This window comes from Mesoplodon mirus (assembly GCF_964341445.2).
Source record: "Mesoplodon mirus genome assembly, chromosome: 5".
Lineage (NCBI taxonomy): Eukaryota > Metazoa > Chordata > Mammalia > Artiodactyla > Ziphiidae > Mesoplodon > Mesoplodon mirus.
In genome coordinates, this window is record NC_138980.1 from 50,823,954 (window position 1) to 50,846,559 (window position 22,606).

The window sequence follows — 22,606 nt, forward strand, 5'->3', positions numbered from 1 at the left end:
CTGGTTTTGGAACCAGGGTGATGGTGGCCTTGTAGAATGAGTTTGTGACTGTTCCTCCCTCTGTTATATTCTGGAAGAGTTTGAGAAGGATAGGTGTTAGCTCTTCTCTAAATGTTTGATAGAATTTGCCTGTGAAGCCATCTGGTCCTGGGCTTTTGTTTGTTGGAAGATTTTTAATCACAGCTTCAATTTCAGTGTTTGTGATTTCTCTGTTTATGTTTTCTATTTCTTCCTGGTTCAGTCTTGGAAGGTAGTCCTTTTCTAAGAATTTGTCCACTTCTTCCAGGTTGTCCATTTTATTGGTATATAGTTGCTTGTAGTAATCGCTCATGATGCTTTGTATTTCTGCAGTGTCAGTTGTTACATCTCCTTTTTCATTTCTAATTCTGTTGATTTGAGTCTTCTCCCTTTTTTCTTGATGAGTCTGGCTAATGGTTTATCAATTTTGTTTTTCATCTCAAAGAACAAGCTTTTAGTTTTATTGATCTGTGCTATCGTTTCCTTCATTTCTTTTTCATTTATTTCTGATCTGATCTTTATGATTTCTTTCCTTCTGCTGTCTTTGGGGTTATTTTGTTCTTCTTTCTCTGATTGCTTTAGATGTAAGGTTAGGTTGTTTATTTGAGATGTTTCTTGTTTCTTGAGGTAGGATTGTATTGCTATAAACTTCCCTCTTAGAACTGCTTTTGCTGCCCCCCATAGGTTTCGGGTCGTGTTTTCATTCGTTTCTAGGTAGTTTTTGATTTCCTCTTTGATTTCTTCAGTGATCTCTTGGTTATGTAGTAACGTATTGTTTAGCCTCCATGTGTTTGTAATTTTTACAGTTTTTTCCTGTAATTGATATCTAGTCTCACAGTGTTGTGGTCAGAAAAGATACTTGATACGATTTCAATTACCTTAAATTTACCAAAGCTTGATTTGTGACCCAAGATATGGTCTATCCTGGAGAACGTTCCATGAGCATTTGAGAAGAAAATGTTTTGTTTTTGGGTGGAATGTACTATAAATATCAATTAAGTCCATCTTGTTTAATGTATCATTTGAAGCTATGTTTCCTTATTTATTTTCATTTTGGTTGATCTTTCCATTGGTGAAAGTGGGGTGTTAGTCCCCTACTCTTATTGTGTTACTGTCAATTTCCCCTTTTATGGCTGTTAGCATTTGCCATATGTATTGAGGTGCTCCTATTTTGGGTGCATAAATATTTACAATTGTTATATTTTCTTCTTGGATTGATCCCTTGATCATTATGCAGTGTCCTTCTTTGTCTCTTCTAGTAGTCTTTATTTTAAAGTCTATTTTTTCTGATATGAGAATTGCTACTCCAGCTTTCTTTTGGTTTCCATTTGCATGGAATATCTTTTTCCATCCCCTCACTTTCAGTCTGTATGTGTCCCTAGGTCTGAAGTGGGTCTCTTGTAGACAGCCTATGTACAGGTCTTGTTTTTGTAACAATTCAGCCAGTCTATATCTTTTGGTGGGAGCATTTAATCCATTTACATTTAAGGTACTTATTGAGATGTATGTTCCTATTACCATTTTCTTAATTGTTTTGGGTTTGTTTTTGTAGGTCTTTTCCTTCTCTTGTGTTTCCTGCCTAGACAAGTTCCTTTAGCATTTATTGTAAAGCTGGTTTGGTGGTGCTGAATTCTCTTAACTTTTGTTTATCTGTAAAGGTTTTAATTTCTCTGTTGAATCTGAATGAGATCCTTGCTGGGTTGAGTAATCTTGGTTGTAGGTTTTTCCCTTTCATCACCTTAAATATGTCCTGCCACTCCCTTCTGGCTTGCAGAGTTTCTCTGAAAAATCAGGTCTTTACCTTTTGGGTATTCTCTTGTATGTCATGTGTTGTTTTTCCCTTGCTGCTTTTAATATTTTTTCTTTGTATTTAATTTTTGACAGTTTGATTAATATGTGTCTCAGCATGTTTCTCTTTGGGGTTATCCTGTATGGTACTCTCTGTGCTTCCTGGACTTGACTATTTCCTTTCCCACATTAGGGAAGTTTTCAACTATAATCTCTTCAAATATTTTCTCAGACCCTTTCTTTTTCTCTTCTTCTTCTAGGACACCTATAATTTGAATGTTGGTGCATTTAATGTTGTCACAGAGGTCTCTGAGACTGTCGTCAATTCTTTTCATTCTTTTTTCTGTATTCTGCTCCCTGGCAGTTATTTCCACCATTTTATCTTCCAGCTCACTTATCCATTCTTCTGCCTCAGTTTTTCTGCTATTGATTCCTTTGAGAGTATTTTTAATTTCAGTAACTGTGTTGTTCATCACTGTTTGTTTGCTCTTTAGTTCTTCTAGATCCTTGTTAAATGTTTCTTGTATTTTCTCCATTCTGTTTCTGAGCTTTTGGGTCATCTTTACTATCACTACTCTGAATTCTTTTTCAAGTAGGTTGCCTGTTTCTTCTTCATTTATTTGGTCTTGTAGGTTTTTACCTTGCTCCTTTGTCTGTAACATTTTTTTTTTCATTTATTTATTTATTTATTTATTTTTGATGGATGGTGCTGTATTCCTGTCTTACTGGTTATTTGGCCTGAGACATCCAGTACTAGAGTTTTCAGGCAGTTGGATAGAGCTGGGTCTTGGTGCTGAGATGAAGGCCTCCGGGAGGCCTCGCTCTGATTGATATTCCCTGGGGTCTGAGGTTCTCTGTTAGTCCAGTGGTTTGAATTTGGAGCTCCCACCACAGGAGCTGGGCCTGACCTCTGGCCTGGGAACCAAGATCCCACAAGCTTCGTGGTGTGGTAAAAAAATAAATAAATAAAAATAAAAGAAAGAAAGAAAGAAGGGAGCAGTACAATATCAAATAATAAAAAACAAAATAAAATTAGAAAGATAAAAAATATATTAGGAAAAATAAAAGTATAATTGAAACAACTGCAATAAGGTAAAATAAAACCACAACAGAAAAAAAATAAAACGGGGTGGGGGTGGCGGGACAAGCCAAAAGGCGAGAACAATAACAAAGTATAAAGAATAAAATAAAATTAGAAAAATAAAGATTAGGAGAAATAAAAATATAAAAGAATCAACAATGAATCAACAAGGTAAAACAGAACCCCAATCTAAAAGAGGAAAAAAGAAAAGAAAAAAAGCCTTGGCTATGCGGGTGGAGTTTAGGCAGGGATGGAACTTAGGCAGGGGCGGGGTTTAGGGTGGGGCAGGACTTAGGCAGGTGGGGGCCTAGGCCCAGGACCCACATAGGTGGAAAAGACCCTGGGTGCGGGGCCTAGGCAGGGCGACATTCAAGCATGGGGCAGGGCCTCTGCTTAGGATCCGCAGGGAAGGGGAGAGGCAGCATGTCGGAAGGAGGGTCTCTGGAGTGTGGAGTTCCGGAATTTGGAGGTAGGGCCCTGAGTGAGGGTGTGTGGGTGGGGTTTAGGCCCAGCACATTGGAGGGGGTCTCCGAGTGTAAAAGTAGGGCCCTGGGTGGGGGTGTAGGGGCGGGGCTTGGGTTCTTCACTGCAGGAGGGAGGCTCCGAGGGCAGAGGATTAGGCCTGGGGGCCCAAAAGGCTCCCTGGTGCCTAAGTGGAAAGGGAAAGTACTGGCCGCATTCCTTTCCGTTCCTTCGCACCCCTCCCCCACCATCTCCTCCAGAGTCTCCCCTGTGGCGCTGGACCCCTAACCATGGCTGAGTCCCACTGGGTGTAGGAACTCCTCCCCTCCCCCAGCCACCCCTCAGGGATGCAGGTCCTGTCCCAACTCCACTTCTCCTCTCCCTTCACTCCCCCCAAACCCCACGTCCTTCCCGGTCGCTGGGGGTTCCTCCCCTCTCCTTATGTATCCGTGGACCCCACCAGTGGCTGATAGGTGCCCTAGTTGTGAGGAGACGCGAATTCCACATCCTCCTAGTATGCCAGCTTGATTCCGCCCTCCCATTATTCTGTAATAACCTAAATGGGAAAAGAATTTGAAGGAGAATAGATATAGGTACATGCACACCTGAATCACTCTGCTGTACACCTGAAACTAACACAACATTGCTAATCAACTAAAGTCCAGTATAACATAAAAATTTAAATAAATAAATGACAATCAATGGGTAAGATGTCTATTACTATACACAGTCATACTAATGATTTGCTAGTCATCTTGCTGTTCGTTCACTCAGTAATGTTTTACGGAATGTACTTTTTTTCAAATACCAGTAAGCTATCCTATTTTATTTTATTTTATTTGCTAGTTAGAATCGCCAATTGTATGAACACAAGTTTAACAATTGTACTGTAAGATCAAGAGGAAAGAAAAATGCTCTTTTGGCATCCCTTGATTTCTCCTCTTAGGTATCACTGTCTTCCCCTGAGATACATTTGGGCCACTCTACAGCAAAGTGGCTTGACCCTCTGTCTTCAGTATCACTGGCAACAATTCTCGAAACTGCCAATGGCAGTTGTGGACACTCACTGGAAATGACAGCAGACTTCAACATGACATTGACTTGCATGAAGTTTCTCTAATGCTTAAGGAGTTTGGTCATGTGTCAGAGCTGCTCACATTAAATGATCTATTAGGTGCCATGATCTCCAGAAAGTTCATCTGTCACACAGTAAGTCAGAAGTGTCACCTCTGTTTAATGTGATATGAAGCCAAACTCCCAAACTAACTAGAGAGAAACTGGCATGTCACTGCTGACGATCAGAAAACTGAGGCTCTCGGTTCACACCCACGATTGTGCAAATGAAAGTTTCCCACTTTAACCAGTACATAAACTAAATGTTTAATAGTTTAAGAGTCTATGACTTAATGGCCATTGAATTTTAATAGTTACAGTATTATTAGCTTAAAATAATATTATAATGAATATAAAGTAATGCCTATAATGAGTATAGTTATGACTAAGATGAGTGAAAGCCTTTTTTTTTTTTTGCGGGGGTGGCTACAAAATGAAACTTTTGTGAGTAGTAAGTGAAAATATTAAACTGAATTTACCAAACAAGAAAGTTTTTTTTTTTTTTTTTTTTTTTTTGCAGTACGCAGGCCTCTCACTGTTGTGGCCTCTCCCGTTGCGGAGCACAGGCTCTGGACGCACAGGCTTAGCGGCCACAGCTCACGGGCCCAGCCGCTCCGCGGCATGTGGGATCTCCCCGGACCGGGGCACGAACACTTGTCCCCTGCGTCGGCAGGCGGACTCTCAACCACTGTGCCACCAGGGAAGCCCAAGAAAGATTTTTAACTGTGAAAGAAGTCCAAGATTCATTTTCAGGTATTTGTAATATTTGTGAGGATCTGGGGTGATTCTTAAGTTGGTCAAAGACAACATCATGCATGGCAAGATGTAGCTAAAAAGAAAAATCACAGTATCGATTAAATGGAAATCAAGTTTAGTGAACTGTCCCTGAAGATAGGGTATATAGACTCTTCAGAAGCACCCGCAAGTGGTTATCACTAGGTTAATGTGGACTGGTGATTTTAAGAATTAATTATAAGGGGAAAAAATACAATTTAAATATTTGTGCTAAAAAGTATGTACGTGAATTATATCTGACATATTTTTGATATCACAAAAGATATCAACTGGGTTCACTCTCAGCCTTTGTCTCAAGATACATGAAAGTAAAAGAGAAAGTGTGCACTTTAGGCTGACATTTCATCATTCATTTGTATAATCTGTATATGTTTCCCATTTTGTGTGTTTTCCTTTGTTACAGTCCAGGTAATTTTACCAATAGTCTAGAAGACTGTTAAGATGATTTCTACAGCTGAGGTGTAAGTTGCATCTCTTAGAGAACTCACAAGTGTGTAAAATTTTTAAATAGACTAGGGTCATGCAGAGACTCAAATCTCCTTCCCCTTTAGACAAGCGCTTGGAAAGACAAAGCAGGTGAGTTATTTCTCCAAAACACAGTTTTGGAGTTGCGGCTAGGGCATGCTGGGACTGCAGTCTGCACACTGTTCTGTGTCTTTCCAACATGTGATGACACCTCCCACAGTACTAAATTCTTTAGGATATGATTAGTCTTTACAGTCTTCCTCAAGCAGCATGACTGCCTCCTTACACTTCAAAGAGACATTAAGAGACCCTAAGAGTGCAAACCATAAAAAAGAATTGATAAATTGATAATGCTATAATTTAGAAGTTTGTCACCAAAAAAAGATACTATAAACAAAAGATAATGTACAAATGAGAAAGCATTAGCATTGGACATAACTGAAAAAGGACTAGTCTCCTGAATATATAAAGAGCTCCTTTAACTCAAAAAGAAAATGATAACAGCAAAAAAAATGGACAGAGTATGAAGAAGTAATTCATTGACCAAGAAACCCAAATGAAAAATAGATGAATAAAAAGATGCTCAGCCACACTGGAAATTAGGAAGATGTAAATTAACACAACGAGATAGCATCAAATTGACAGAAAAAAAGTCTGACACTACCAAGTACAAGTAATGTTGCAGAGCTATGGGAACTGTCATATACTGCTGCTAAGAGTTTAAATTGGTACAATGACTTTGGACAACTACTGATAATATCTAGTAAAGTTTTTAAAAGCTCATATCCTATAAGTCAGCAACTTTCCCCTAAATCTGTGTTTCTCAACAAGGAGAGTAGTTCACCTATCCAGGGGGTATTTGGCGACGCCTGGAGACATTTTGAGTTGTCACATCTGGGGTTGCAAAGGCAAGGGAGGAGGGAGGGGATGCTACTGATCTAGTCCATAGACGCCAGAGATACTGTTAAACTTCCTACAAAGCACAGATTATCCCTATGCCCAAAGAATTATCTGGTTCAAAATTTCAGCAGTGCTGAGGTTGGGAATGATGGTCCCAAAAGACTTGTCTACCTGGAATCTGTGAATGTGACTTTATTTGGGAAAAGGGTCTTTGCATGTGAAGTTAAGGATCTCAAAATGAGATCTTGGATTATCTAGATGGATCCAAAATCCAATGACAAGTGTCCTTATAAGAAGACAAGCACAGGTCTCTCGGGCCCTATGTGGGGAGTGGGAGGTAATCCGTGGTAATCCACGGCCGGGTGATATCTGGGGACCCCGGGCCTGGATGGAAAGTTCCAGCCGCGCTCTCCGTGCCTCGTCACCATGCCTCGCAAAATTGAGGAAATCAAGGACTTTCTGCTCACAGCCAGGCGAAAGGACGCCAAGTTGGTCAAGATAAAGAAAAATAAGGATAATATGAAGTTTAAAGTTTGATGCAGCAGATACCTTTACACCTTGGTCATCACAGACAAAGAGAAGGCAGAGAAGCTGAAGCAATCCCTGCCCCCAGGTTTGGCAGTGAAGGAGCTGAAATGAATCATGCACACTGACTTGAACTGTATTAAAATTTTAAAAATTCTCCAAAAAAAAAAGAAGAAGAGGAGGCACAGACAGAAGAGGAGAGACACAGAGGAGATGGCCACGTAAAGACAGAGGCAGAGATTGGAGTAAGCATCCCCAGGCCGAGTGCCAACAGTCAACAGAAGATGGAAGAGGCAAGAAACGAAATCTCCCCTAGAGCTTCTGGAGGAAGTGACTGACACCTTGATATGGGGCTTCTGCCCTGCAAAAATGTAAGAGGAAAATATCTGTTGTTTTAAGCCACCCAGTTTTTAGTAATTTGCTGTGGTAGCCTGGAGACTAGATATACACTCAAGGGAAACACTTGCATATGTTTGGGAGGAGAAAGGTACAAGGTTGTAATTGAAGTTCATTATAGCAAAAAAAAAAGAAACAACCTAAATTTTTATCAAGGAAAATTGAAAAATGTGTTGAAGTATATTCACTTAATGTTCTATAGCAGCTAAAAAAAAAAGAACAAATTGGAACTGCATGTGTCAGAATGTGTTAATTTCACAATATAATACTGAGAGAATAAAAGCTAGTTCAGAAGGATATATAAGGTATGATACCATTTATATAAAGTTTTTAAACCTACAAAGCAATATTCTATAATATTTATGGCTATCTAAACCTGTGGCAAAAGTATAATAATGTGGGTGATAAACACTGGTCCCCCAGTAGTAAGTACTCCTGCTATGGATATGGAGGAAAAATAGAGAGAAGGGGTGTACAGGAAGCTCCTCTTTGCATCTGAAATATTTAACATCTTTACTTAAAAGAAATGTCTGATGAAGATCTGGCATGATATTAAGATCTGATAAAGCTGGGTTTTGCCATCTTGTACTAGTGTCCATTCTTCTCTCTTTTAAATCATATATGAGAAAATTAACTAGTCAAGGTTTGTAAGACATGGAAATGTATGCCATGTAAAATAAATCAGAATGATGTTTACAGGTGTCAGCGTAGTAATGAAGAGACAATGAAGTGATGAGGAAACAGGATACAGGTGGGGCGTTGGATTCAACACAGAGATAGAGCCCTAATGAGCTGGGCAATCAGAGCACAGATGCATCCCTTTTTAAAGCTTTCTTCAGGGAGTCGCCTCTTTTCCTCCCCAACTGTCTCTCTTCTAGTTCTTTTATTATTTGATTTCAGTTGAGAACATCCTCCCTAGTTTTTCCTTGGTTCAAAATTACATCTAGGATAGCGGTAAATGAGAGGGGGAAGTGAGGATGGAGAGACTTCGGTCTTTGTTGTTTTGATCATCAACAGCCAACCAGGAGATTTGCATCAGTGAGTTACAGTGTCCTAACCACACAGTTCAGATTTGGAGGAATTGCAGCTGTGATGTCTTCCAAGGGATGTCTGAGCACAACAGCAGAACTGTCTTATTAGTGCTTCTGGGTCCTGGCTCTGGGGTTCCTGGAAGAAGGCAGGGCCAGCTGAGCAACACAGATGAATTTTGTGAGCCTAGTTGAGCTTGTGAATATGTACAAAGTCCAACTCCAGTTTGTGATTATGAACTTAGTCGAAGTACACCAAATCAAGAGTTAGGGAAGGCATCCAAGAGGAAAAAACTAATAATAAAACACTATGCTGGGGCTCCCCTGGTGGTGCAGTGGTTGGGAGTCTGCCTGCCAATGCAGGGGATACGGGTTCGTGCCCTGGTCCAGGAGGATCCCACATGCCGCGGAGCGGCTAGGCCCGTGAGCCATGGCCGCTGAGCCTGCTTGTCCAGAGCCTGTGCTCCGCAATGGGAGAGGCCACAACAGTGAGAGGCCCGCATACAGCAAAACAAACAAACAAACAAACAAAAAAACACAAAAAAACCCACTATGCTGCTGGCATGTGGGGACCACTAGTAGTTTGGAGATGTTTTGGGAAGAAGAAAATATCCTGATTGTTTAACAGTCTAAAATGCCTAGGCTCCTTCCTTTCACGTTGTCCCTCATGACAAAGACTGGATTTTGGTAACAATGACTGGCTTGAAATAATTAGGAAGAAAGCACTATATTTTTTGGACCACAAAAACACAAAAATTTATAAACTGAACCTCTTCACTCATGAATTTTTATATTAGATGAGGCACTTCCAAATGTAAGATGGAAATACAGTGCTATTCTAAGAAAAAAAAAACACCCTGTATTTCCAATTTTGCAGCTCATTATCTTTCTTTGTCCACTATATATATATAATCTGCTCCAAAACTTCAAATTAGGAACTTATTTATAGCATAATTCTTGCTAACCTTGATATTAACCCCAAAGCTTCTGGACAAGCGCTACTTTTGGGCTTTGCATATCATCTGTCCTTTCCCCAAGATGTACTCACTAGGATACAAATATTTATGTATGCAGTTATCTGTTTACTGTGTTCCCACCTAGCTAGACTGGAAGCTCTATGAGGGGAGAGAGAGTGACTGTCTCGTTCAGCACTTCATGTTAGTGCCTATCATAGAGTTTGCCCCATAGTAAGTGCTTATAATGGACTGAATTATGTTCCCCCAAATTCATATGTTGAAACTAACTTCCAATGTGACCGTATTTGGTGACAGGGCATTTAAGGAGGTAATTAAGGTTAAATGAAGTCCTGATCTGATAGGACTGGTGTCCTTGTAAGAAGAGGAATAGATATCAGAACTCACCTTCTGTGTGTTCACAGAATAGAGGCCATGTGAGGACACAGCAAGAAGCCAGGTGACTATAACTCAGCTCACCAGAAACCAACCCTGATGGCACCTTGATCTTGAGCTTCTAGCCTCCAAAACTGTGAGTAAATAAATTTCTGTTGTTTAAGACACCCAGCCTGTGGTATTCTGACCTAATACATTGTTCAATAAATTCTTATGAAATAAATGGTGTTGATGATGATTATAATAAATTACAGGCTGATAGAACATAAATGCTAAGTATGTAAAGGTATAAGCTATTAAACCAATTTTAAATACAGATTTAGTGCTTCCTAAATACACAAAAATAATTCTATCCACAGATCAAAGATGTTTAAATTACATTTCACAAGAATAGATGCAGAAAACCATATTTCATTCTTGATTGGTTATTTTTTTTAGTAAGTGGAAGTATTCATTTCAATTTTTAAAACTTACTTGACCTTCTTAATCCATTTTGGTAATTTCCATTATTATTAAATAAGAATTCAAAATGCTCATACAATCCTACAAATGTTAAGTAACTATGTCCAAAGTACCTTGATTGACTGAGGCCTTTTTTCACTTGAACGTGGAATTGAAGAGGGATTAATTAATGTTTCTTTAGGACATAAGAAACTTATTCTTGTCCAAATATACATGTTTTTCCCACCCCACCTTCATCAATATTATGTTTCTCTTATCTTCTCCCCAGTGCCCAAATCATTTGCTTCATTGAACTATCACAATTAGAAATTACAGATTTATTTCTGTAATTCTTAATCTGACTCTCACCAAACAGTAAGCTCCATGAGGGAAGAAATTATGTCCAATTTTATTTTAGCACAGTATTCTCTGTACCAAGCACCATTACCACCATATAGTAGGCCCTTAATAAATATTTGTTGAATACATTAATGCATTTTAGAGGAATAATTAAATTTTTACCCTTTTCACTGAACTCCAAGGCAAGGTAACTCTTGCCTTCATTTTAACATCTAAAACCAACCCAATTAAGTCAGCTACTTTTAAAGGACCATTTGGAATTATTTGCACACCTCAGAGTTCTGCACTACAACCACAGGCAACACAGAAACATTTTCTCTTGCCAGAGCTGAATTAATCCATCAAAGGAAGTATATGTTGCCAATGACTTCTAAACACTCTTCTGGGTGATTGGCAAAAGAGAGCATAAAACCGGCCTTGCCAAGTGGACCAGTCATTCTCTCTGAATCAGCACTCATCATGATTGGCTTAGCACCCAGGAACTGTCCTCCAGAAGTCCAGAAAACAAATACACTTGTCAGATGAATGTGAATGTGAATGTGAATGTGTTTGCTTTTGCGATTTGCTCTGACTCAACAGAGACTGATGTGTGGTGCTATGGGTCATAATGAAAAAGCACAAAAATCTAATCATTGGTACCTATAATGAGCTTTCCTTAGCTCAGCCCCCTGAAATTGTATCTGAGCAAAGATCTTTCCAACATGCTCTGGCGACCTAGGTCATTATCCAATCATTTATATTTTTGGAAAGGCCTTTGAGCAATAAGCTGAGAGTGTTTCATAGTCTTTAAAATCAAGTCTGTCAGAGAACACATTGCGGAAAAGCAAAAGTTCATGACATAAATCTTAATGTTGGTTTAAAGTTTCATAACTCTTTCTACATTCTCATCTTCTAGTCATTTACTGTGTGTATAGAAGGAAGTGCATTATACTCAGGGGGCCTACTAATCAGTGGGGAAGAAATTGGGGAAGTGCATTAAGCCTTTTAGGCCATTAGGATATCATTTAGCTCATTGGAGAAGGTCATTTACTTACAGCAAGGAGCCAAGGTCCCTCCCAAAGATGAGCCATTTAATCCCAGCTCACCCACATGATCCTGCCCAATGTTTATTTTCCTAGTTTAATTTCCTCTGTAGGTTTTCTTTGATTTGTCCTATTTTATTTCCCATTTTATAGTCACGTTGTCCAATTTAAACTTAATTAAAACTTGCAATTAGAAAAAAAAAGGATAGTTCTAGATACCTCCCAAGAAACACTTCATTAATGGGAACTACTTAATAAGCAAAATATCTCACTGTGTAGACTACAGCCAAAGCTAGGGCTTCAAAGATCCGACATGTTTTTTCCAAAGTCTGGGTCGCGATGGCCAGGGATGACTAAATGCCTCAGGGCTAGAGAGTTTGGAGCATAGCTAAGATCAGCATCTTTGGCTTGAGGTATTGTGTTCACCTGATGACTGTGATTGACTCAGGAGTGAAGCATGATCTAAATGAAAGCAAACAAAGCCAAACCAATGAAGGGATTTTTTCTGGAACTACTGGGGAAGATGCTCTATCTTCTCTGTGCTTTTCAAGCTGATAAATTGTAATTCTGGAACTTCTAGAAGCATGGGATGCCAACAAAGAAGTAAGTAGAGCCTAAAAATCGAAGTGACAAATTATTGGAAATGTAGTTTAAACACTTGATCCAGCTGTGCTTGAAGCAATATTTACTACTGCACTTTCCAAGTACACAGACATCCCTTCCCCAAAAAAGCCCCTCTCCACATTTTTTCCCTTAGACCTCAGACCTACTGAATCAGAATCTCCATTTCAACAAGATCTCTAGGTGATTTGTATGTCCATTAAAGTATTAGAAGCACTAGCTTTAGCCCTCTTGAGTTGCACTGTTTTTACTTGCAGCTGAAATATTCTTAATAAATATTGGTAGGTTCTATTATTATTTCTGTTTTTACAAAATAGGATACTGAGAAAAGTTCAGTTGTTCAGGATCATGCACGTAGTAAATGGCAGAACTGGGCTCAAAACTCGGCCTGCCTGTCTCCAAAGCACATGTCCTTACCACATGGGCCAAACCACAGGGACTCTGCTTGACCCTGATTGACTCTGTTTTCAAGGAATCTACAATGTGATAGGCGAGGTCAGCAGGTTGGAGATTCAAGGAAGAATTGCAGTTCGAGTCCAAGGTGGTCTGCTGACAGAAATCCTTCTTGCTTGGAGAAGATCAGTCTTTTTAAATTATTATTATTAATTTTTATTGGGGTATAGTTGCTTTACAATGTTGTGTTAGTTTCTGCTGTACAGCAAAATGAATCAGCTGTACATATACGTATATCCCCTCTTTTTTGGATTTCCTTCCCATTTAGGTCACCACAGAGCACTGAGTAGAGTTCCCTGTGTTACACAGTAGGTTCTCATTAGTTATCTATTTTATACCTAGCAGTGTATATATGTCAATCCCAATCTCCCAATTCATCCCAGCACCTCCCTCCCCTGGGAAGGTCAGACTTTGCTCTATTAAGGCCTTCAACTGATTGGATAAAGCCCACCCACATTATGAAGAGTAATCTGTTTTACTCAAAGCCCACCAATTTAAATGTTAAACTCATCCAAAGAAACCCAACCAAACAACAAGAACAAAAACAACCACCTTCCCAGAAACATCCAGAACACTGTTTGACCGAATATCTGGACACTGGCCCAGCCAAGTTGACACATAAAATTAATTATCACCATTTTATGGATTGATGGAGGCAATATCTTTGCCTCTTTGTGTGGAACCTGGCAGATTCAACCATCTAAGAAAAGTGCGACAATAACTACTAATCTCTAGGATGAACGTAACTCTCTTGCCCTGGCACAAGGTCATTCTCCAAGGAGTTTTATATGCCACTATGGTTAGGCCTGGAAACTCAGCAGAGGCCAGTCTGGCCACAGCTGCTCCTGCTTAGGGGCTTCCCAGGTGGTGGCAGAAGGTTCTTGTCAGTACAGGTAAAGGCTAAAAAGGTCGCTGGTCATCAGAAACATGAACAGCAGCCTAAGAGGACATGGCTGGCCAGGTGGGATTTCTGTCCTAAAGGAATGTAGCCAACCAACCTAAGAAGAAAAGGAATGTTATATAAAGCTGGACTTTCAGAGAATACTTTATCAGAGACTCCTATCTCTTCCTGATTTGCCTTCTTTTTTTAATTGCATTGCTTGTTTTGGATGGTTTGGATGTCACGTATTTCAAAGAAATATTTGGGTTTCTCTGGATTAGACTTTAGCTTGTTACCTTGGTTTAATGCAAGTGAATATGTCTCCATGCTTTTAGGATAAAAATCCACCATATTCTTATTTATACTCTCACCTTTAAGCTTTTTGTTTCTCTTGCTACAATATTTTTTTCCGTATTTGCCCTAATAGTTTTTCTATTTCCCAATCAGACACACCTTGGGATACCCATAGGTTACCATATCCATAAGATATAAGTCCCTGTGTAGAAGGCACCCCTGACTTACTGGGATGATGGTCGCTCCTGACTTATCACATCCGTCTGCTGTTACATCAGCAGTCATGGGGTTTTAGACCCACTGTCTCTGATATAGAACAGAGCTCGACAGCAACATGCCAGAGGGCACAGTGTTATATATAATTGTGTCTTCTAGGCCTTGGATATCATTTATTCATATCCAATAGGAGCAGCAGGTGTGACCTCTGTAAGGAACCAGAGGAGGCTGCTAGGCCCCCTGAAGGACACTCTGAGGACACAGTATACAGGCCATGGTCAATTTCAAGTGACACCAAGTGGACAGTAAGTCCACTTATTTACAAGTTGGCCTAAGTCCTTTCTTCCACATATTCAAAGGGAAATCCACTTGTGAAGAAGGATCAAGTAGAAACTCTCTAGATCAGGAGCTATGCTAGGGGAAAAGAAGGGGTGGAGCGAAAGGGAGTACTTTACTCCAAGGTCAAAGTCAGAATCCATGTTAGGCTCCCTGGACTTGGAATGTTAGCACCACGGCGAAGGAGTGATGTACCTCACCTCAAGACCCAGCTACAATACTCTTGGAAAGCAGAGAAGCAACTGAGTTTCTCCACCTCTCAGTACATCACCAGCGTACAGTCCTCAAGAAGTGACTTTAAACAACCTAAAATGAAAATCTCATCAGGTCATTCCCCTACCTTAAAGCCTCAAAGATTTCTAACTGCCCTTACAATTAACAATAAAAATAATAATACCAAAGGTTGGCATTGTTTCCTATTATTTCCACTGTGTCAGGCACTGGCATAAATGCTTTATGTTCACCTACCCTTTTCTCCCACCTCATACTCTGCCTGGCACCCATGCTGAACTTGTCCAATTCCTCAAGATGCCTGTGTGCCCTCCCTCTCCAGGTGTTCCAATAGGTTGTTTCTTTTGCAAACACTCTTCCACGGCTATGGTCTTGGCAGATTCCTTTCCTATTCAGATCAGCTTAGATAGCATGTCCACAGGGAAGCAACTCTGTTACCTCCTTCAAAGTTACTTCCTCTTTTTTTTTTTTTTGGCCACGCTACGCTGCATGTGGGATCTCAGTTCCCCAACCAGGGATGGAACCTGCACCCCTTGCAGTGGAAGCTCAGAATCTTAACCACTGGACAGCCAGGGAAGTCCCAACTTCCTCTTCTTATATGCTTCCAACGTATACTCACTTCCTGTTTTGTAACACTTATCACACATACAATTTCCTGTTCAATGTCTGTCTCCCCCACCTGATTATAAGGCCTATAAGGGCAGAATGACATTTGTGTTTTCACCAATGTACCCCCAGTACATCACCCATAGCTTTGTACACAGTATGTTCTCAGGAATATTTGATGAATGAATATAAGAAAACACACCCCTCATGACATAGGACATAACATTATTTCTGACATTTTCCCAGTCTGTGCTACAAAATTTGGGGGACCTTTCGTAGGCCTCCCCCAAGAGGAAGTTTCTTTGCCTGTGATACCAATTGTTAATCACCAAGTGAATAAACTGAATGTACTTCCCACTTGACCTCAGGCAGTGACACCTTCCTGTACTCCTGACCGAGGGCCTTAACTCATGCCCCCAGCACTACTCTCCCCAGTGACAATCCTCAAGAAGCCTCCTCATGTGTCTACAAGCTCATCAAACACAATTTGCCAAAAGCCCTGGTGGTGCTAAATAATACATGAGATACATCTTAGTGCAACACTACCGTCATGACATCACGGGGACCTACTGTGTGCCAATATCATTAATGACATAATGATTATGACAGTACTGGTAACAGTGACATCACAATTATTTCTTGAGCACCAGCTCATACTAACCCTAGGAGGACATCGCTCTCCGTTTACAGATAAGGAAAATGAGACTCGGAACTTGCCAAAGGTCACTCAGTAAGGGCGGGCAGAGGCAGGATTTTAATCCAATCAGCCGTGCGGTTCTAAATGTGGCCAGAGAACCACAAATGTCAGAATTACCTATGTTTATTTAAAACACAGGCTTCTGATACATAGAAGACCGAAATTAGAATCTCTCACAGCATGGTCCATTGTTTCCCCTTAATGCACCTTAATATTTGGGAAGGGTCACACCAAACTGCAGGTTTTCCATAAACTGTTTCAAATTCACTGTCTCAACTTATTAAGTTAAGCTCTCTCCACTTACCATAACCTTAAAAATGGACCCGAGACCACTCTGAAAGGGATCGTCTCCCCTCATTTTAGCTCCTAGAACCCATCTGTATCCCCAGTTGGTCTGATAAGGATAATGAACTGGGAAGAATAAAACAAACTGGTGGGTTTTCACATACATGTGTGTGAATACTTATATATTCATAACTAAATATCTTCTTCAACTTTTTACTTTGAAATAATTATAGATTCACAGGAAGTTGGAAAGAAATGTACAGGGAGGATCAGTGCACATTTTACCCAGTCTGCCCCAGTGTTAACATCTTGCATAACTATAGTACTGTATCAAAATCAGGTAATTGACCTTAATCAGATATAGGAACTCACCTGTGTGTGTGTGTGGGGGGGTGTTGTATGTGTAGTACTATGCAATTTTGTCACATGTGTAGCTTCCTGTAACTACCACTACCATCAAGATATAATCACCCCAAAGCTCCCTTGTACTACCTCTTTGTATCCATATCCCCTCACATCCTTCACTCCTGGAAAGCACTAATTTTTTCTTTATAATTTTGTTATTTTAAGAGTATTATATAAATGGAATCATACAGTGTGTGGCCTTTTGTAATTGCCTTTTTTCACTCAGCATAATTCCCTTGAGGTTCATCCAAGGCATGTTGAGTTGTTGTATCTATATAACAGTAGTTCATTTCTTTTTATTTTTGAGTAGTATTTTGTGGTATAGATAAAACGTAGTTTGTTTAACCATTCATTCATTCATTGCAAGACATTTGGGTAGTTTTCAGTTTTCGGCTGAATAAAACTGCTATGAACATTCATGTACAATTTCCTTGTAAACACAGTTTCAATTTCTTGGGGATAAGTGTTCACAAGTATAATTGCTGAATCATATGGTAAGTTCATTTTTAGTTTTAAAGGAAACTGCCAAACTATTTTCTAGAGTGATGGTACCACTTTACATTCCCATCAGCAATGTATGAGTAATCCAGCTTCTCTGCCTCCCTGCCAGGATTCAGTGTTATCACAATTGTGTCATCTCCAAAAAGAGAGTTTTATTTCTTCCTTTCCAACCTATATGCCTTTTCTTTCTTTTTCTTGCTTTATTTCACTGGGTAGAACTTCCAGTATTACATTCAAGTAACCCACAGGAAAGTAAGAAAAGAGAAAAAGAGGAATAAGAAAGAGAAAACAAACAGAAAACAAAGTGGCAGACTTAAGCCCTAACATATCAATAATCACTTTATCTATAAATGGTTTGAATACACTAATTGAAAGACAGAGGTTTCCAGAATGAATAAAAAATTAGGACCCAATTAGGCTATCCACAAGAAACTCACTTCATACATAACAACATAGGTAGGTTAAAAGCAAAAGGACAAGAAAAAGATATATTATGCAAATATTAATTTTTTTTAAAGCAGGAATGGGTAAACTGATATACGACAAAGTAGACCTCAGAGCTCAGAAAATTACAAGAGATAGAGAGGACATTACATAATGATTAAAAGGTTGATCCTGTAAGAATACATAGCAATGCTAGGTGTGGATGTATCAAACAACAGAGTTGCAAAAAATGTGAAGCAAAAACTGATAGAACTAAAAGGAGAAATAGGTAAAATTTTAATTATTGTTGGAGACTTCTATACCCTACCTTCAGCAATTAATAGAAGTATTAGACAGAAAATCAGCAAGGATATAAAATTTAACAACACCATTACCAAAAGAATCTTATTGACATATACAGAATATTCCTCTTAACAATAGAATATCCATTCTTTTCAAGTGATCATGGAATTTTCTCCAAGACAGACCATACCCTAGGTCATAAAACAAATCTTAAATTTAAAAGAATTTAACTCACACAGTGTATGTTCTTTGACCAAAATGGAATCAAACGAGAAATCAATAACAGAAAGACAACAGAAATATCTTCAAACACGTGAAAATTAAGGATCTTTTAAATCCTCCCCTAAAACTCTCTTTTCCCACATCACCTCAATAGATTGTTGATAATAAAAAATTGATCTGAGGAAAAGAAGTAAAATAAATAAAAGTACAGAAAAGTGAAATTACATCTCCAACCTGAAAAACTTCTTACAATCTCATTTTATGGGAAGTGGAGGCCACTGATGAACCCCCAGATCTCTAGCCTCTGCCTGAGCTATGCCTGCAATTCATAAGCAATGTAGGATTTTCTACTTATTCAGCTGAGATTTTAGGCATCAAAGGTAAACCTGTCCTTCTCCTTGGCTGCCTACTTCTTCTTGATGACACACAACCTTAAGACATATAAGCGAGGGAGGAATGGGTCCACTGGGCAGTAGTGTGATGATCTGCAATCAGGTGTGATTTCAGCAGAAAATTGCATTCTGCCCTTTTTCAGAGTCAAGAAGTAATGCATGGGGCTTCCCTGGTGGTGCAGTGGTTGGGAATCTGCCTTCCAATTCAGGGGACATGGGTTTGAGCCCTGGTCCGGGAAAATCCCACATGCCACGGAGCAACTAAGCCCGTGTGCCACAACTACCGAGCCTGCGTGTGACAACTACTGAAGAGCGCATGCCTAGAGCCCGTGCTCTGCAACAAGAGAAGCCTGCGCACCACAATGAAGAGTAGCCCCCGCTTGCCGCAATGAGAGAAAGCCCGTGCGCAGCAACAAAGACCCAACGCAGCCAAAAATTAATTAATTAAAATAAATAAATAAATAAAAGAAGTAATGCATGAATCCAGCAGAAATGGTTGACTCTTACCCCTTGAAGGACTGGGCCTAGTTAGTCAAGACTTTGAAAGAAAGAGAAAGAGCCCAGACAGCGATGCCCTTTTCATTTGGGTCTCAGAGCTGAAGGAGAGGAGCCACAGAAAACAAGACTGCAGTGTTTACAGAGGTGACACTGACAACTGCAGAGCAGGTGGGGCTACAGTTGTTTGTTCCTGTACTGAGAGGGTCTAGAGGCAGTCAAAGAAAACACAGTGTACCTGGAAAGGGGAGAGCTCCCACTTTGTTTACAAGCACAGATGGTGCCTCAACCTTGGTTTCTTTTTTTTTTTTTTTTTTTTTTTTGCGGTACACGGGCCTCTCACTGTTGTGTCCTCTCCCGTTGCGGAGCACAGGCTCCGGACGCACAGGCTCAGCGGCCATGGCTCACGGGCCCAGCCGCTCCGCGGCATGTGGGATCTTCCCGAACCGGGGCACGAACCCGTGTCCCCTGCATCAGCAGGCGGACTCTCAACCACTGCGCCACCAGGGAAGCCCAACCTTGGTTTCTTTAATCAGGCCTCATGTCCCGTTGGCTTCTGTGTGTAAAACAGTTACCTGGTTCTAGCTAATGGTTATGTTTTGATGGAAAAATAAGTGCTCTTCTGTTGTTTAAACCCCTTCAGTGACTCCCTGATACCCTTGGAATAAATTTGAAATTCTGTACTGTGGCCTGCAGGCAGTCCCTCATGAACTGCCCCTCTGTACTGTGTACCTTCAGCTTCAACTTTCACCAGCCTTCCCCTCTGTTCTACACTCAGAATGAGCCTCTGTCACTTCCTCTACTGCATCATGTTCTCTCTCATTCCTGGGCCTTTGAATTTTCTGTTCTCTCTACATAATACACACTTCAGCCTCTCCGCCTGGCTGACTCTTATTCATATTTTGAGTCTCATTTAAATGTCACTTCTTTCCTGGTTCCAACCTATGCCAAGTAGACACATATGTAGCACCCTGTACTGCCCCTCTTTGAGCCCCTATGCACTTTGTGGTTACTGCTAGCTTAATGGTGTCTCCTCCTGGTACACTGGGAGCTCCACGTAGACAGGAACCACGTTTAGCTTGTTCATCATTTATTCTCTCATACAGCGCCTGGTATGTGATCGGCACTTAATAATTACTTGTCAGATAAACAAAGAAATTAATAAGCAAAAGAAGAAAGGCAAGAAAGTGTTATTTTGGGGTGGTCAAGTTGCCTCCTTTATGAGCACAAGGCCCACTCAAAGGTACTATCACTAGGCATTAACAATCAGGGCTTGGCCTCTGGTTCCCAACTATGAATTCACATTAGAAACATCTGTAGAACTTTTTCAAGATATCAGTTTTTCCACATGCCAGCTAGGTGCACTTCAATAAACATCTGATGAATTAATATATAAACAAGCATCAGAGAAGGATATTTTTCTCTTCCAAAAATCACTGCAGCCTCCTCTCTGCTTATTACTTCATCGCCCAACAATGACTCTTCCCTGCCTTTCCATTTATTTTGATAAGAAACAGAAAAGTAACTGAAACATGAGACAAAGGTTCTGGATTTTAAAAACAACTCTATGATAACAGGCAACAACTCCATGATAATAGGCAATAACGTGCTTGAACCTCAGTTTCTTTACCAAATGAAGGTGGTAGACCATGCTCTGTACACCTCAAGATAAAGGAGCGTATGTAAAAATGCTTTTGTAAGGCTTCCCTGGTGGCGCAGTGGTTGAGAGTCTGCCTGCCGATGCACGGGACACGGGTTCGTGCCCCGGTCTGGGAGGATCCCACATGCCGCGGAGCGGCTGGGCCCGTGAGCCATGGCCGCTGGGCCTGCGCGGCCGGAGCCTGTGCTCTGCAATGGGAGAGGCCACAACAGTGAGAGGCCTGCATACCGCCAAAAAAAAAAAAAAAAAAGCTTTTGTAAACCTTAAAGCACAAGAGAAGGTAAATTCATTTTATTATGCCAAAACTCAAACACAAGATCACAAATTCATATTCTTCATTTTCTCTCTATCAACCCAGTAGAGAGTTAGAGAAAAGTTCGGACATGAATATGACTAGAAAGGAACAGATCAAAGACTATTTCATTAAACAGATGCTTAAAATTCCATCCAGAATACATAATGTTCTGAGAGGTTCCTGTCCTGGATTTCTCTATCATCTAATATCTGTGTTTCTTCCAGTATCCAATAGCAGCGATTGGCAAACTTTTTCTGTAAAAGGTCAGGGAAAAAATATTTTAGATTTTGAGGGCCATGCAGGCTCCGTAGCAATTACCCAACCGTGCCGCTGTAGCAAGAAGGAAGCATAGACAACATGTAAACACATAACTGTGACTGTGTTCTAATAAAACTTTATTTATAAAAACAGGCAGTGAACCACATTATTTCTGTGGGCCAGAATTTGCTGATCCCTGTTCTAGAGAGATCCTGAAGAGCAATCTCCCTGTTATAGGTTGAGTTTCCTAGGAAGTAGACTCAGAGATAGAAATTAGCAATGTAAGAGGTTTAGTAAGATGAGTTCTTGTGGTCAGCACCTTTGGAAGGGTAGGAAGCAAGACTGGACAAAGCAGGAAGCTGAGCATGATGCCGTCCTAATAAAAGTCTCAGTCAATGACTCTTCAGAGTTGTACCAGGTTGTGTGTAGGGGGCCAAACCTGGTCATTATCCATATCCCATAGCAACTGGTCATTGGATAGGGCCTGTCCCAAGAAGGGTACATGACCTTAGGCAAGGAGGGGCTCTTCAACTGGGACAATTCCTGTAAGAACTGGCAGCCTGCAGAGCTCCCAATAGCTGGAGGAGGAACCTCTTCATTCTTGAAGGAGAATCAGGGCCGTGCATCCTATCACCCACCATACTCTCCCTTGAGATTTAGCTCTCTGTTCATAAAACTACAATTTGTTTCAGGTCAATGTTTCATCTACATACAATACTTATCTTAAGATAAGTAAGTATCTTAAGATACTTATCTTACGATACTTAAGTAAGTATCTAGCATCACTGCAGCCAGATTTAGAAAATCTTAGCATATTCCCCAACTTTCTCTCTGAAAGAACATGGGAAAAAGTCACATCATTCTGGTTCACTGCTTTCTTACATTCCATCCCAAACTCCAATCTCTGGTGGACAAGAATGGCAATATGGCTAGGGGTCATAAAGGGGTTATACAGTCTTATCTAGAGTTAAATAAATGAACTAAGTAAAGTTTGTGGTCTGTAAAAATTCTATGCTAGCATGCAGATAAAGATGGAATCAAAACTACTTACAGATAAATTATTAAGCCAGAAAATCTGCAATGGTCAAAAAGAAACAATGCTTTGAAGTTACTTAAGCCCAGCACCATACTGGCTAAAAGGTTACTAGCCAATATCTAGAAACTCAATACCTCCTGCTTCAAATAATGTAGTTAGATCTTCATGTCAGTCTGAGGTTTCTAACTGAGCATCAATCAATTTGCATTTCTACAACTGAGACACTGAGATGTCTGTAGGTGTATCAGAGGAAA

General features: G+C 40.2%; 1 pseudogene across 1 annotated transcript; it reads left to right on the plus strand.

The window, feature by feature from the left end:
* The first annotated feature begins 6,998 nt into the window (after positions 1–6,998).
* Positions 6,999–7,443, plus strand: LOC309805443 (large ribosomal subunit protein eL38-like; annotated as a pseudogene). The gene has a single exon. The product of its transcript is annotated as a large ribosomal subunit protein eL38-like (transcript).
* The last annotated feature ends 15,163 nt before the right edge of the window (positions 7,444–22,606 follow it).